We start from the raw sequence: 18,433 nt of genomic DNA, 5'->3' as shown, positions 1-18,433 counted from the left end.
GGACACATATAAAGCACAAAAATATCTCTAGAGTTTATCAAGTTTTCATATCCGGAGCCATACTGAACAGAAAGATGAGAGCCCAGTCTCCAGCTTACAGAACCACTAATGAACTAGCACAAACGACAGCCACTGTCTATACCACAAAGCCTATACACATAACGGAAAATGCCACCAATCACAGCAACCTGTTTCCAAAAATGTATTTATTTTCCTAAATGTAAATACAGTGTATTTCTATCTCTACTGTTCTTTTCTACAAATATCCATCTTTGAATAACAGGTATGCAAAATTATACAAAAATGGAATAGAGAGAGAGAAAGAGAGCTCCAGAATAAAAAAAGGAAATCATCAAAAGAAGCATATAGATGTGGGGTGAGTCTTTGGCCCAGAGGTTAAGACATAGCTTGGGATGCCTATATCCCATGTTGGAGGGACTGGGACATGGGACTGGGTTCAAGTCCTGGCTCCAGTTTCTTTTTTTTTTCTTTCTTTCTCTCTTTTTTTTTTTTTTTTTTTTTTTTTTTGACAGGCAGAGTGGACAGTGAGAGAGAGAGGGACAGAGAGAAAGGTCTTCCTTTTTCCATTGGTTCACCCCCCAAGTGGCCGCTATGGCCGGTGCTTTGCGAAACCAGGAGCCAGGTACTTCCTCCTGGTCTCCCATGCGGGTGCAGGGCCCAAGGACCTGGGCCATCCTCCACTGCACTCCCCGGCCACAGTAGAGAGCTGGACTGGAATCTGATGCCCCAACCAGGACTAGAACCCAGGGTGCTGGCACCGCAGGTGGAGGATTAGCCTAGTGAGCCGCGGCACCGGCTACTGGCTTCGGCCACTGGCTCCGGTTTCAATCCAGCATCCTGCTACCACATAACCTGGGCAGGAACAGGTAATGATCCAAGTATTTGGGTCCTCGCCCCTGAAACAGCAGACTGGGCTTGAGTCCAGGCTCTTGGATTCAGCCTGATCTAGCTTTGGCTTTTCTGGGAATTAGGGGAGTGAACCAATGGAGAGATCTCTGACTCTTTCTTCCTGCCTTCCAAATAACAATAGTAAAGATTTGAAAAAAGGAGTAAATAAATGTAGAGATGACTTCAGTATTTGAATAAATATATTATCATTTAGACCTCAAAATAACTGAAATAAATAGTAAAGGATCTAGTTGAAAATTTGATAGCATATGTAAACACATAAGTAATTTTAATGAAAGCATAGATACTTCAAAAATGGAAATGTTAGAAATGAAAATTATAGTTGAATAATTACGAATTTGATTCATATCAGACATATTATAGGGAATGAGAACATAGAAAAATGGACAATAACAATTGAAAATTAAAGGGAAAAGGTATGGGAGAAAACACAACAGAATCTAATATCTGTAAGAGAATAGACGGTCAAACATGAATGTAATCAGGGCCACAGAAGGAAACGGAAGTGAAAATAGAACAAATTTTGAGAGAGAATGGCCATTAACTTTGTAAATTACTAAAACAATACTAAGAATACATCCCTGGATCATTAAATTGAGCAAAGTAAAATACACATACACAAATACACAGGACCAACTGTGTGATTTTTAATATCCCCAAGAGTAGGTAAATTTACCCAAGAGTAGGTAAATTTAATTTTTGATGATTTGGTCTGATAGGAAATGGTCACATTAGACAGGGTAAGGAAGACAGGAAAGGAGCACAGGTGTTTTGCAGATAATAAGAACATCCTCTGTTTTTAGTGAGATTTTGAGAGTATATAATTCCTTGAAATTGAGCTGTACCTTGAAGGTCTATGAGTGATGCTGAATAAAGACTAAAGATGAATTACGGGAAAAATATACAATTCTTAGTGCATATAAAACAACTCTAGTTTTTAAAATCTGAAATACTCAGAAACCAATACAGATCTCCCACATGTGTGGCAGGGGCCTAAGAGCTTGAGTCGTCTTCTGCCACTTTCTCGGGTGCAGATGCAGGGAGCTAGATTGGAAGAGTAATAGCCTGGGCTCAAACTGAACATGGGATACCAGCATTGCAAGTGGCAGCTTATCCTTCTGTGTCATTTCACCCAACCCAGCAATGCAATTTCTCAATTATTTCCTTACTACTACATTGATTGACTTCTCAAATTTAGCATGAAATCCATTTTGGACTTTCCTGTGAATTTATTTCTTGGCTCTATGTAATAACTTCTTTTACCTATGACATTCGCTATAACTTTTTGGTTTCTTTCCACTGTTTCTGATGTTTCCAACTTCTTAAGCCAGTAATCAAATTGTGTGTTGCTGTAAGGCATAGTGGAAGCCCAGCTGAAGAACTACAAGCTAATTAAAAGTATCGTTTATACTCAGAATTGCAGGACCTGGAAACATTTTCCCAGGGAAATTCAGAATAATTAAGGACCAGTAACTCTAATGTGCCCCCCACCCTTCCTCTTTGCAAATGAGGATGTTTACTTCTGGTTTTGTATCATTCTTTTTCATTCTCTAGGTTGCATGACCATCAGTGGGGTCGTTGATTTGTCTCTTTGGTTTAATATTTTCCTTATCAAGGAGATCCATATTCACAATTAATGAGACCACAGATTCCTGCTTTGAGTTAGATAAGGTGAAATTTGGGGTGTTTTGAGTGTACGAAGAATGTTGATGATTGATTCTAGAGGGAAGACTGTGGTAACTGATTGCTATGGTGGTATGAATTAATGACATTCTCTTATCTAAATCATTTGCTCTATAATTTTGCATCCCTTTCTTTCATCTTAACACTGGCATAGACTTTCTGCTTTTTTTTTTTTTTTTTTTTTTTTTTTTGGCAAAGGAATGTGGCAGAAGTGACTACGTGCAAATTCTGAGTCCAGATGCCAAAAGTTTTGTTGGCTGAGCATACTTCCTTGTTCTTTTAGGATTCCCCATGCTTGCACTCCAGCCTTACCGTGCAAACACAGCAGATGAGGCTGATGGGAAGATATAAAAGATTTAGAAGTAACAGTGGGAGAACCAAAGTGATCTAGTTGATAGCCACCCATCACTTAGAAAAAAACTTCCTATATTACTCACAGCTGGTTAAGGATTCATGAGGGTTCCAAGCCATTCCAACAAGCACCTACTTTGCTGAGTCAATAGAATCACAAGCCAAAACACGGACATTGTTTGAAAGCATTCGGTTTGTTTGGGTGGCTATTTACTTAGCAAACCCCAGTGGAGGTCACTCAAAATTCTACCTGATTGTATTTTACCCATTTTTTTTTTGCCAGTAATCATATTTTATTGGCATGCTCAGTTCATGTCCATATTTTAAACATCCAGGTAAGACTCTTAGTGATTTCCTTTTGTCTCTGAATTAGTTCATCTTGGTTTAGATGTACATCTTCTGAAATATAAGGTAGGCTAAGGGAGAAACTCAATGCTGTCTCTGTGTCTCTGAAACTACAGGAAGATTTTGTTCCTGGGGGGGGGGGTAAAAAAGGGGAAAGTGAGTGGATACTTTTTCTTTAATCTATAATATTGTATTTCTTTACCAAATAATTTCAATAATTTAAAAACAGCTAATAGTTCATATTCTCTAGGCACACTAGGCACAAAGCAAAGCAAAGAAATAATTTAAAAAGCTATAGTATAATATCTATGGTAAATGTTTATTTACCTAGAATATAGAGGCAGGAAGCTGATAATCCTTAATTTTTAAGACACAGATTTAAGCCATAATAAAACACTTTGACCAGGGAAAATAAATAGAATATTGATCATTTGTCATAGGTAATTGTTAATGTCAAATATTTTAATTTTTTTAAAGAATTATTTTATTTCTTTGAAAGAGTTACAGAGAGAGGTAGAGCCAAAGAGAGAGAGATCTTCCATTCCATTGGTTCACTCCCCAAATGATTGCAATGGCCAGAGCTGAGGTCATTCGAAGCCAGGAGCCAAGAGCTTCTTCTAGGTCTCCCATATGGCTGCAAGGGCCCAAGTACTTGGGCCATCTTCTACTGCTTTCCCAGGCCATAGCAGAGAGCTGGATCCAAAGTGGAGCAGCCGGGACTCGAACCGGCACCCATATGTATGCTGGCTCTGCAGGCTGGGGCTTTAACCCACTGTGCCATAGCACTGGCCCCATATTTTAAAATTTTTAGTAAAAAAAATGGATTTAAATAGTATATGCCATTTAAAAAGTTTTAAAGAAAACATAAAACTCCAATACAACAGCAATAAAGTTAGGGGAAATGATAAAATTGAAGAAACAGAAATTAATAAAATACAAATGTGTGGCACAAGAGGTCAATGAGGTGTAGAAAAATGCATAATTATAAAACCTGGAGCATTGCACTATAATATGTTTTTAAGAAATACAATCTAGAAAAAAGGAGAAATACAAAGAATTAAAAAACAGGAACTCTCGAGGCCAGTGCTGTGGCGTAGCAGGCATTGTAGCCAGCGCCGGCATCCCATATGGGTGCTGGTTGGTGCTGGTTGGAGCTCCTCCAATTCCGATCCAGCTCTCTGCTATGGCCTAAGAGAGCAGTAGAAGATGACCCATGTCCTTGAGCTCTTGCACCCAAATGGGAGACTTGGAAGAAAAAGTTTCCGGCTCTTGGCTTTGGATTAGCCCAGTTCTGGCTGTTGTGGCCATTTGGGGAATGAACCAGCAGATGGAAGACCTCTCTCTCTCTGCCTCTGCCTCTCTGTATTTCTGCCTTTCAAATAAATCTTTAAAAAAGAACTTGCGGAAGATCAATATAGATATCACATGAAACAACTAAATGGAATATACAGACCTTTAGATATACATGGTGAAGTAAACATTCCTCTTCCAATCTGAAATCAAAAAGAAAATAAAGAAAAACAAATTGGAATTCCTTCTTCAAAAACAATAGGAAGCAATTGAAAACAAAAATCAACACTGATTGTGGAGGACTTGACTCCCTGTTTCATCCCACAGTCAGCTGAGCAAGGCACTATTTCAGAGGGAGACTGTCAGATATGTTTTCCTGATGAATGTGACACATTACATAGGAGAATTTGTGAGGGATAAGGAGCTCTGAAGGGAAGATCATCAGATAAAAATACAGAGTATCCAGTTAAATTTCAATTTCATACTTTATGTAAGGGTTTATTTTTAAGTATAAGTGTGTACCAAATATATGAGAAAACATACATATATTAAGAAACCTTTTGCAGTTTATATGCAAATCAAGAATACCTCAATGTTGTATATTTTCCTTGCTCAATTTGACACCCTTATAGTTTATAGCTACTCATTATTGTCAGTTGAAACAAGGAGTCAGCTACCTGATAAACATAATCCCTCAGTTCAAATACTGATTTGTTTGTGAGCCATGCATACTTTTTACTAGACAAAATATTCCCGTGCTTCCTTCATAATAAATTTGTTTGCACATGTCTCCTAAAACTTCATAGAAAATGTTTATTAAGAAAAACTGTGCATAGTTTTCAAAAATATTTAGCACCAAAGATTCCCATTTTCCACAAAATATTGAAGTCTATTAGTATTTGTGAAAAAAAAAAAGATCATAACTAAAAATAAGTACCAGTGAAATAAACAAATGAAAAAACACAGGTTCTATCTTAAAGTAGCATTAGAAAGTAAATATGACATATCAATAACATTTTTCTAGAAAATTGAAAGGCAGAAAATACCTCCCCACTCAAAGAGGCCATTATCACCTGACAAAAAACATCAAGAAAAGAAGTTACAGATCAATATCTCCTGTAAACATCAGTACAAGATGTCTCAACAAAATTTTGTAAATCAAATCCAACAGTATGCAGACCAGAACATTACATCATAACAAAATGCCTTTTCTCTTAGGAGTGCAAAATTAGTGAAGACTTCATAAACAAATAATGAAACTTGCCATTTAAAAAAGAACTATTTATTTAAAATGCAAATTGAGAGACAGAGAGATCTTTGGTCTGATCACAAATGCCCACAATAGCTAGAGCTAGGCTGGGCTGAAACCATGAGCCTGGAACTCCATCTGGGTCTCCCATGTGAATGGCAAGGACCCAAGTACTTGGGCCGTCTCTGCTGCCTTCGTGGATACTTTAGTAAGAAGTCTGATCAGAAACAGTAGCACGAATTAGAACATGCAGTCATATATGGGATACAAGGGTCATAAGTTGCACCACATGGCCTGGCCCTTCATTTCACAATTTTAACAAAGTAAGTTTAGAAAAAATATCATCTAAGCAGATTTCAAAGCCTTATCAAATATACTGTCCATTTCTGAGGATATCTTTCAGGAACTAGGTATAGGGAAGATTTCTTCAGTCTGATTGAGGGGTATTTATTAGAAATCTAGAACTGTCATCTTAATTGTGAAAGACTGGATCCTTTACCCCTAAGATCTGGAACAAGTCAAGGTATCTCTTCCTGAAACTCATATGTAGTATTTTACTCAATGATACAGTTAGCTCAATAAGGCAACAAGAGAAATAGGAAAAGTATTTTTATCCACAAACTGCATAAACAGTCTGTATAAAAAGCTAATCAAATATACAAATCTGAAGCTATTTATATTGTGTCTTGTCAAATTTAATACATCATTCATGTTTTAGTTGATGAAAACTATGATTCATTAATTCAACAAATGTTTACTCAATACATATAATGCCTCAGGTAGCATTCTGCCTATTGAAAAATAATAATAAATTCGACCCTCTCAGAACTTAATTTCTTGTGGACTGTGGACAGATGAAAGCAAAGAGAGCATGTATAAAAAGTTTAATAGAAGAGGACAAGTACCATGGAATAAAAAAATAGAGAATATAGTAAAATACGGGAAGTAGGAGATGGTATTTTTATGTAACAAAGAGATGAGAAGCATCCTTCATAGAGGAACTTGAAGGCACTGAGAGGACAGACCGGATCTAGCTGGTCAGTGTAGATCTGTCTACTATTCCCTTTCCGTTTAAAGACAGGTAGACAAAGGGACGATTGGAAAAGAAGCTAAAATACTTTGCATGTTCTCGTACATTGTCTCATAGCATGTGCTGTCAATATTTCTCTATTTTTCATTTTCGAATCATTAACATTTGTTGACAAGTTGAATCATGATTAAAAGAAACAAAACGGAAATTCAATTTCTGCTCTACTGCTTATGGATAGGGATGTTGCTTGTTTTCCCAGGTTTCTACAACAAAATGAGAAAGGAAAAGCATGCTTTCCTGGAGCAGGAAGGTAGTCTCCTACATCATAAAATAGTAGGCAAATGAGTAGTCATGTAAATACTTCTTTTTTGAACAACATTTTGATTGAAAGTTAGTTCATTGTCTGTCGCCTATTAAGTTGTGCTTAATCCACGGGCACATCTGTGCCAGAGAATCACCAAACTGTGCAATCAAGCCTCAGTCCCTAAGCTGGTCTGCAGTGTTCTTGTTGACTCTGAAGGGATGGGACAAAGAAGCTTTCTTTGTAAGAGCAGTGAGAATGAGAGAACTTGCCTCATGGTTCTAGACAGACATGTGAAGTGCTATATCATCATATGATGGAAGCACAGAACAGACTCGTTCAGGGACAAGGGGGACATTTTAGGGAAGTAAAACAAAGCATTTTTAATAGACTTGTATAATATAATATAAACATGTGCTTTATTCCCGCAGCTCCATAAATCTAAGCTGTGTTTGACTACCTTTCAGTTCAAGTTCCATTTTGTACATTACAAGATTCTGCAATACTAGGGAAAAGAGTGACCTGTCAATAGTGGCTATTTTGGGGATATGAAAACCTGGGCATTTGTTTTTCCTCCTTCCCAGAATTCTGTGTTGCACAAATTGCCAGTAAAAGGCATGGATTTATTGTGGAATGAAAACAGTTTATTAACACATTTTGGTTTATATAACAATTTCATCTTGTTCAAATTATGGATGGAAAGATCATCAAGGACACAGTAATAGCGATCAACACCTACCAACTGCTTTCTGTGTTCTGGCATGTTAAATGTTTGACAGCGTTAATTCTGGGCAATTCTGTGTTCTAAATATCTCTATGATTATTTTCCCAGTGTGCGCTGTCCATCTCAGACCTCCACACCTTGCTCGTATTACTCCAAGTGCAGAATAGATGAGCATTTTAGACATCACATGGACATTGGCTAAAAGTGCTAAATTTTGATGCCCACCTCAAAATGAGAGCATTTAATGAGATCTTCAGGTGATCCCCATGTACATTAATGTTTTGGTGGAGGCTGACGTTTGTCATAAACTTCCAAGTGGTACTGATGTTGCTGGTCAGCAAATCACAACATCTCATCTGTGCTCGAACTATTTCATGCATTATCATGACTTGTCATTTTAGGACATGGTTCTGATGTTAAATATAAGATATTAAAAGCAATTCTATTGGCTCCCATATCGCACATGATTATATCTCACCTTCTCTAGAGAGCTGCCATTGCTCTTTATAGGTCATCTTCCAAGTACCTGGGAGCTACACATTTCCTTTCCTCTTGCACAGCTTCAAATAACCTGAAATATTTAAGTATTCCCAAATATGGTAATATGAGCTCCTGTTTTTCATAGGTATTTATCTTCCTATTTGTATTTTCTCCTTTTCCTTTCAATGAGCTCCTATCCATATCTTATGTTATCTAATGTTAACCACCCAATTTTATTATCTAGTATTAATTAGCAATGTTACTTGCCTTGTGAAGGCTTTTCTTATTCCTCCCTGCCACTGATCCCAGTAATATCAAAGCTTTCTTGAAAAATCTCTCATGGTAATCTTTGATTTATGTACATATACTTGTAAATACACAAACACACCCACATGTACACCAATACTGCATATTTATTATTTGGATTTGTGTCTCAGAAAATGTATGGGCTCTTACAAGATACAGATTTAGATGCTTGTATAAATGAGTTTTTAAAAAATCTCAATAGAAACAACTCTTACCAGAAATCCAACTGCCATTTCTCAGCAACAACTCCCTTCTTCAATATACATGCACACACACACACACAGTTTATATTTTAGTGGAAGGAATAATTTGAGTCACACAAAGATGAGTTTGCATTTTATATTCACCAATTCTTATTCTTTGTCTAAATGCTGCACTGTTAAAAGTATAACTGGGACTTACAAAGTTTTTGAGATTTTTATGGATTAAATTGAATCTATCTTATTGAATGTTCTGTGTGCTCTTGAAAAGAATGTATTTTGCTGTTGGCTGGAGTGTTATTTGGGTTGCTAAAAGAAAATATTGGCTTAAATCTTTACTAATTTTCTACTTTTTCTGCCAGTTACTAACTATTAAAACTCCCAGATATAATTGCAATTTAGTCTATGCTTTGTAAATGTTTTTTCAGTCACGGTATAGGAAAGTGCCTATAAATAAGAACTATAGTAATAGCATGCCCCTTATATACTAGGTGTTGATAATTCTCATTTATGACACTATAGATTATAATACTATATCTTTTGAATCCTTCTAATCATATAACATCATTAGTATTCTTTCTGTGCTAAAGAACATGCCCAAAACCTACATGAATTTGACATGAGATGTGATGATTAGACTCTGTTCATGTAATCAAAACTATCATGACACATTTGAAATAATGGGTTTATTATACAGATTAGCCACTATACAATTATGAGAACTGGTGAAGCATTATCAGGAGAACTGGAAGCTATATTGTCCTCATGATGTCCAATATGGGTGACAGACGTGATAAATGAAAGCAACTGGCATCTTTTGCCGTAGAAATACACACAAATCTATCCAAGGACCCATCAAATTTGAAGAGCAGATAAAATGAGACATGAGGATCTATAGGTATTGTTGTTGTACTACCCCAGCAGAGTAAGCTAGTAGGACAGAGATAGTCTCTGTAAGCTACGGTACAGTGTGGTCCCTTCTTTGACCTTTGACAATAATGGTTTGTTCTTCATCTTCAGCATCGAAAATGTATGCTGGTTTCTTTTATGGTCATCTAGAAGCTGGCCAACATAGGAAATTTCACTTAATAGAGGACTACTATTCACATTGAAGAAGAAAATGGATTTGGCAGTAGCAAACTTGGACACAAATTATTTAAAATAAACCTCTAAAAACTCAAATATATACCAGTATCGATATTAATTTTATATTGAAAAAATTTTATAAAAACTTAAAGGGATAAATACGCAAGTGTGGATCAGTTCACATAGTGCTATAATTCAATATGGACAATTAGAATAACTTCACATGGGTTCTGTTTTTTAGTGCAGTTCCTGCAAGAAATCATTAATCTGAACTTTTTAAGTTTATGTATTCATAGGCTCATTCATTCTCAATAATCTACTTGTATAAAATACCCTTCTCAATATATTTTCAAGAAAGATTTATTTACTTATTTGAAAGGCATAGTTATAGAGAGAAAGGGAGAAACACAGAGAGAAAGATATTCTGTCCACCGATTCGTTACCCAAATTGCTGCAATAGCCTAGCCTGGACCAGGACAAGGTCAGGAACCTGGCATTTCATCCAGGTCTCCCACATGGATAGCATAGCTGCAAGTTCTTGGGCCATCTTCCCCTGCTTTCACAGGTGCTTAGGAGGAGACTGGATTGAAAGTGAAGCAGACAAGATTTGAACAGCACTTACATGGGATGCCAGCATCACAGGCAGCGGCTTAACTTGCTGCACTATAACACCAGGCCCTGGATGTATTTCCAAACCTTCTTCTTTAATGATATGTTTATCCTTACTATGAAAAGGCCTAGCAAAGTACCTGGCACCCAGTAATTATGTGGACTCCCTTTAAAACACCATGTCAAGTAATAAATTTAAAATGTTGAACATTAAGCAAAAATATCTCTTTGGAATACTCAAAGGTTAGTGCAGAAGGCATTGAATTGAAAAGTCCAAGTTCATAATGCTCTATATTTTACTTGACAAGGATTATAATCATTATTTTGTCAAAATAGTCCAGAGTCTGTATTAGAAAGCCAGGAGTATGCCATAAGATAGTAAGAAAAGTTGAGAAGAATATACTGATGACAACATCAATAAAATGCCACCATTTACTGAGAGAGGAGAGGGAGATATTTAATGATATGAAAGGCTGCAAAAAGAACAATTTATTTTAATCTAAAAATTCTTTACTGTCAGTGGCTATTTAGGTCATGGTTTTTTTTAGATTCCCTTTGAGATTTATGAATTTCTGAAATTATCCTTTGAAAATTTTAGGCAGATTTAGCTGTAGTAAAGGATTATGTTTCAAAAAGTTGAAAGATTTATTTTAGTTACTCCTTATCTTTTGATATTTCCACTGGGATTCAGAGTCAAGATGGTTGTCAGCAAGCCTAGTATGCAAATATGTTACTGATAGCACCAGTGTCAAGTAGGGCTACCTCTCCCTGAATCTCTTTACATGCACATTGACTTACTCAGGAGGCATGCATCAAGGGCCTATTTTGTGCTAGATTGCGAATACATCCTGTAAACAAGCAAGTGCAGTAGATCTCCTGCCCTTTACAGGCTTAACAATTTAGAAGTGTGCAGGGTAACACAAGTACAGTTTTGTGAATGTCAGTGTAGACATAGTCATAACATATGCTGACTATACACATAGGTTCCTAACTCAGCTATGGGGTCAAGGACACTTTTCTTGGAGATGCCATAATGAAACTGAGATTTGAAGTATCAGCAGGCTCAAGGTGGCAACTCCCGATAGGCTATCCAATACGTAGGAAGACACACACAGTGAAACAATGGACAGGGAAGCCGATAAAGTGCTATGGTGAGGTCTGAGGGACCAAATCCTTGTTTCTAACCCTTTAAAGACATGCAAGAGGGCTTCCTGATTAGCACCTTGGAGCATTGATTAACATGAAGTAAATGTGGGTTTAATGAATGCTTTATGATCACATGCATCCCTAAGATATGCAATTTATTTATTGTAAGAAATGCATTGTAAATAGTGTCTGGTATTCCAGTCTTTATACCTTGTCACTACAGGTATATAGACTATAGATGATTCTAAACTGATACAGTGGGAAGAAAAGATAAAGTTCCTTTCCTGAAGGGCTTTATAATCCAGTCTAGGAGACAAGACACATCTGAAAATTATCTGAGGACAAGGAGGAGACTACGCTAGGTAGCCGTGGCCTCGACTGTGGTATTTACTATCAGTGAGCCCTACGGGTGTTTCTTCACCACTGTCTCCTGGAGACACTCTTTAGCATGAAAGGACAGTGGCCAGGATTTCTTTGAGCCTCTATATCTAAAAGAAATAAAAATCTGTTGCAATTAGTGTGTTTTAAAAAGAAGTTAGATTCTTTTGATGGTGGAAGACTGGATATAAATCACAATAGATTGTCCCTGTTGCTATGCCATTCCTTGTTTTTATTTCCTTACCATGGTCAACATATCATTACCTTTTCCTTGTTTTTATTTACTTACCATGGTTAACTTATCATTACTTTTTAGAATAGGACTTTTCAAATACAGGATAGCATATATTCATCTGCAAGAGGAGACATCAAGATAAAGAAGAAAGTGATTGTCAAACAGGTTGCTTTAAATGGCCCAGTTTATAAATACTTTTTTCAACTGTCTTAAAGGCTGCAAGGCATTTGCAAATTAGAAGTTGGAAGCAAACTTCAGAGTAGAGACTTGGAAATTCTTCTATTTCAAGCAGCATAATGCATTGAAAGAAATCTTAAAGAGAATCTTGGAAAGAAGTTGCCAAGAAACTATAAACTAAAATCCAGTGAGAGTTTACAAGGCTCTTGGCAAAGTTAGTTTTATTCTTTGCTGAGAAACATTGCTCTGAGTTTAAATTTGGAGCACCTAAATAAAACAAAAACAGAACTGTCTCCCTCCCCCATCTCTATTCCTTAGGGGATGATGCTGGTTAAAGGACCAGTGTCAGTAAACCACATACAATGAAGAGCCATGCGTATAAAGGATCTTTTAAAATGTCATGAGAAATGTGTATAACAAAGAAAATTATTCATGGATTTCAAAAATCTTGTGCCCAAATTAACTTATCTTTCAATTCTCATTTTCCAAGATCTATTTCAAGTATCCTTGGATAAATTGAAAGAAGTTATTTCCTATGTAAACATTTGGGCAGAAAAGACTAATGTTTCTAGAAATACATACTTGCAGGTCTGGACCTTGGATGGTGTCTGGGAACTTGGATTCCAGGGGAGTTTGCCTTATTCTCAGCACTGAGAATAGTGGCTCCCTTTATCTGAACCATAGAAACAATGTGGTTTAGGCTGAATACCAGCTTTCCTGCTGGTGGGCTGAAATCTTGGTACATGCTATACAAAAAGTATATGCCTGAACTGCCCTCAACAAAATTTGGACACTGAGTCTCAGATTAGCATCCCTGCTAGAAAACACTTCACCAGTTGGTGTTAATACTATTTGTTGCTGGGTGAATTAAGTATATTCTGAGTGTGACTCCACAGGAAGAGGAATCATGGAAACTTGGGCTTGGTTCCCGTGCATATTGCCCCCTGTACCTTTACTCCTTGCTGTGTTGACTTTATATCTGTTTTGCTGTAATAAATTTCATGCTGACTTTTGTGAATCATATTAGCAAGTGACCAGCCCCAGGGAAGGTCTTACATCTCCCAGCACAGCATTCCATAACTTAATGAGTCAATAATATGTACAGGCATAAAGGGACTTTGTCTTCAGTAATTATTATCTTGGATCTCTTGATGCTCTGAAGACAAAAGACTCAATGCTTATTTGTTTAAATATTCTGATTTTAATTTTTTCAGTTTCATATATGATAATTAAAAATAGTGTATATTTGAGGGATACCATATGCCTTGATAAATGGGTATACTGTGAAATGATTTTCAAAATAAAACTAGTCCATATATCCTTCACCTCAAATAGTTACTTTATATAAATTTAGTCCCTAAGTGGAGTCTGGTAGCCATATGTAGTAGATATAGATAAATAATCGGTGTGTCTCTGAATGACTTCAACTTTTAGTGGTGAGTCATAGTTGGGTACTTTGGGTACATATTAATGCATGTAAATTTGTCCCTCCTTAAGAAATTTTTTGCTATTTTCAATGAGGGACATAGTATACTTATTTTAATATATTTACAGCATCATGAGTTTATGGTGAAGCTGTTAAACTTATGCTTAAAGATTAAACATAAAAATAGAGTGAGTATAGAAACTGACATACATAATTCATTGATGGTGAGGTATTAAACAAGTTCCATACTCCAGAGAATGGCTACATAAAATTTTAATGAAAGTTTGAAAACTCAGAACTCATCTGTGCTCTTGAGTCACTCAAGGGAATACCATTCTTCTTGGAAGTAGATCTGTGCACCTAAATCACAAGTACTTGAGCAGTTAAAATTCATTAATGTTCTTATAGACCTGCAGGAAAAGTGGTCTGTGTTTCCATCATTTTGTATTTCTAACCATCATCCTTTTAATACTTGAATTGTTTAAAAGAGTAAAGACACCATTTCCCAAAGAATCCATTTGGATGCATTATGTTAGTTCCAAAATTATCACTAATAATGACATATTGCAACGTTATCAGATACTGCTTGGGTTTTAGGAGAACACCATCTAGGCTGAAAGAAATAAAGAATGCTGTTTAGGACAATTGTTCTTTGTGCCTGGAAATGTGGCACATGTTTTTAGCAGGTATGAGTAGGAGTTCCTAATAGTTCATTTGTAGCAATGTTTTTTGGTGAGAATATTATGCATTATCTAACTTTCACAGTTGAGAAAAACAGTTTTTAAACTTATGTAAGACAAAGATTTTATTTAGGACACAATATGCAGCTCCAGTATTATGTATACCTAAATGCATACATATTGTTATTATTTTTATTCTGCGATAAATATCAAGGTTTTTATCTGTACCATCTTGATGGACCTGGAATTTGTGAAATAGGATTTGAAAATTTAAAAGTGGCCATGAGATTCTTAGCTTTGATGAGTTACTATAGGCAGACCTGTGACTGGTACAAACCTGTTTTCAACAAAAATTGAGAGTTTGAAACTAGAGGTGAAATTAGGCTTTTTCTGGTAACTTTTATCCCTCTCCTTCTTTTATGGAAACTTTTTTGTTTAAAGTAAAAAGCGTTTTGAACTTGATGTCTTCTTTGATATTAATTGATTAGCTGAAGATGGATGATTAAGATCACATGAGCCTTTCACGGATATTATTTGAAAGAGAAAATACCTTTACAGGTTAAAAAATGAACTTTCCCTGTTTAGTGAGTGAAGTCATATTAGAACCCACTGGTGGTGTTAAAGAAAGTGAGTAAATTGTTATGTAGGGCATCTTCTACCTGTGCAAAGCAAAAGCAGTATGCACCTGAAGGAAGGGAAACAAGGCATTGAGGTTCTATACTTTTCTGAATGCAGATAGTTTTAGCAAATTAACACATGTTCCTTATAATATGAAAAACTGGATTCCCTTTGTACAAAAGAAAAGCATGGACGTGTGTATCTGCACTCAACATGCAGATGGACACAACCGACTTCTATCTACCATTCTGCTCTCTCTTGCTTGTCTTGTGAGTGATACTAACAAGCTCTCACATGTACCATCCGACTGCATTCACACAAACCTCTTTTAAGTATAGGCCCTGCTTAGCTTTGTAGCTCTTGTTTTTTACTGCCTCTTTTTTTATAAAGCTATTTGCTTATTTATTTATTTATTTAAAAGCGTGACAGGGAGGGAGAGACAGAAACAGAAAGAGAACTTTTCTCTGCTGGTTCACTCTCCAAATAGCCATGACAGGTCTGAGCCAGGTTGAACCTGGGAACCAGGAGCCCTATCCTGATCTTTCATACATGAATGACAGAGGCCCAAGGGTTTGGGCTATCTCCTGCTGCCTTCTCAAGCTCATTCTCAGAATTCTGAACCAAAAGCCGAACAGCCAGGACTCAGTCTGGCTGTCTGAAACGGGGTGCTAGTGTTGCAGGTAACCGTTAACCTCTTATGACACTATGCCACCCCACTGTTGCTCTTTTCTTAGTAAATATTCGTGTAATATTTTAAAACCACTTTTGGTATTGCTTGCATGGAGTAAGTCCTCACGAAGTGTTGGTTTGAATTAATGAGTCAATAAATGAATTGTTTAGTACTTCAGAGAAGCCCTAAAATTAAGCATGCCTTCCTGGAATGGTAATTTCTGATTTGATTATTCCAAACCTTAATCTCCTGTTAACTCAGAGTAAATGCTTCGCATCTGGTGCATCCCAAGGCCACTACTTCGCCCAGGGACCTTACTTGAATCACATTATGTCTTTAGTATGTCAGCTATGACTGATACTCAAGGAAAATAATCAAAATGCAGTTTTGTGCTTGCATATCCAAATTCTAATTTCTAGTTTGCACTTTGTCCATCCCATTCTTGGATCCTTTAAATCCTTACTATTATGTAAAAAGCATCAATAGCAGTATAAATCTGAGACTAGTTTCAGCTTGAGGACTTATCAAAGTACCATGCTGACGTTTTGAGGATAGAAGGCTCTAATTTATTAAGGTAGATTCTATGGTAAGGGTGAAAACAGTAGCTTCCTGGCTACCTAAAATTATATCACATATAGTGTTTCCTAGGAGATCTAAGGATGCTATTTGGCTGTTAATATATATGTATTAGCTCTCTAATAGGCTGTAAATGGTATGTAAGTAGATACAAAATGAGTTATTTTAACAATTTTATTAACCTTTCACTGAGGAAGGCATTAGGCACTTCAATATGTGTAATCAAAAATCAGGAAACTCCCTGTTAATTTTTCTGTAGAGGGTCATAATAAGGAAAATAATTGCTATAAGTTGCAGAAGCATGCTATATTTTCTTTGCTTTATTCTTCTATTGAAACAAAATCTTGTCTTGGCAACTTTGATAGTTTCCGACAGAGCACTTAAATTCATGGTATTTAGTTAAAGTCTGAGAGAGGTGGAGATTACAGAAAAAAGCAGCTCTTTGGGGGCAGAAATTTGGAGTAGCAGTTAAGACACAACTTAGGGTGCTGTCATCGCATGCCAGAGTATATGAGTTCAGCTCCCGGCTCCATCCCTGATTCTTGCTTCCTGATGGTGTACACCTTGGAAGGGAGCAGATACAGGCTCAAGTACTTAGATCCCTGCCATCTTTATTGGATTAAATTTCTGACTCCTGGCTTTGGCCAGGCCCAGCAAAAGCAACTCTTTCCCCAAACTGTAAAAAACAAAACAAAACAACTAAAACAACAAAAATCTGGATTCATGAAATTATCAACTATATAACTATATTATTGTCTTACTCATTGAATCTGAGACTGTTTTTGGTGAATCTCAGGTTCTTTTGGTTACTTGTAGTCCCAAAATGTCTTGACAGTCTCGACTTGTCTTTATCAATTGTAGTACAACTAACCCCAGATCTTGACTGTAAAAGATGTGTCCAAAGAGACTATTGCTATGGCAATTTGGCTTTCTGCTGTGGCCTGGGAAAGTAGTAGAAGATGACTCAAGTCCTTGGGACCCTACACCCTCATGGAAAGACCTGGAGGAGGCTCCTGGCTTCAAATCAGCGCAGCTCCAGCTGTTTCAGCCAGTTGGGGGGTAAACCAGCACATGGAGGACCTCTCTCACTCTGCCTCTCTTCTCTCTGTGTAACTCTGACTTTCAAATAAATAAATCTTTAAAAAAAGAGAATATGCATTTTCAGGAATAGGCTTATCTATTTTGTTTTAAAGAACACATCTGTCAAAAGCATAAATTATTCTTTAAGTTGCAGAAATGCATTATATTTCTGCCAATTATGAATTACTACTGTAAAGCAAATCTGCCTATACAATGTTAGCATAATGTGTATGAATAAATTGAAATTTAAAATACTTATGTTTAACAAAGAATGAGAAAGTCAGGCTGGAGAGTTGTGGTAACAGAAATAAAGCCTAGTATGTTGGGTTTGGTGATAAATTGCTAATCAGTGTAGCACTGAGTATTTTTTCATCTTGATGATGGATTTGAGGCAATGCCATTTGGACTAAAGAGGCACATTAAGGTGGGAGAACTAACTACTGCAAAGCAAATAAATGTCTAAGGACCGAGGAATCCTGACTTCAGCCAAGATGACAGTTTAATTATCCAAACCAGTTACAAATGATTGCATTGCAGACAAATGCTTTTGGATGTTCCTGTGGGTACTGCTCAGGAAGACTGAAAAATGTCAAAGAGAAAATGTCTCTTAAAACCAAGTATTTTTAAAACACGATGAAGAGGTTGTATATATAGATATGTTGGCTCACATGTGCACAACTGTGCATATGTTTAAGTAATTAAGATAATCCAAGTTTGGACGTTTTGAAAGGACAAAGTCAATAATAGGGCACCAGAATTTGAACAACTGAAATTAGTTCTATGGCATTCCAATGGAAAGTTTTGTCATTGTGAGTGCCTTGAAGTTTTACAATGATCTGAGCAGTATTTGGAATCCATGTAAA

The sequence above is a fragment of the Oryctolagus cuniculus genome, chromosome 17, assembly GCF_964237555.1.
Source record: "Oryctolagus cuniculus chromosome 17, mOryCun1.1, whole genome shotgun sequence".
Classification (NCBI taxonomy): Eukaryota; Metazoa; Chordata; class Mammalia; order Lagomorpha; family Leporidae; genus Oryctolagus; species Oryctolagus cuniculus.
The sequence above is the reverse complement of the archived record's forward strand: the minus strand, read 5'-3'. Positions refer to the sequence as shown.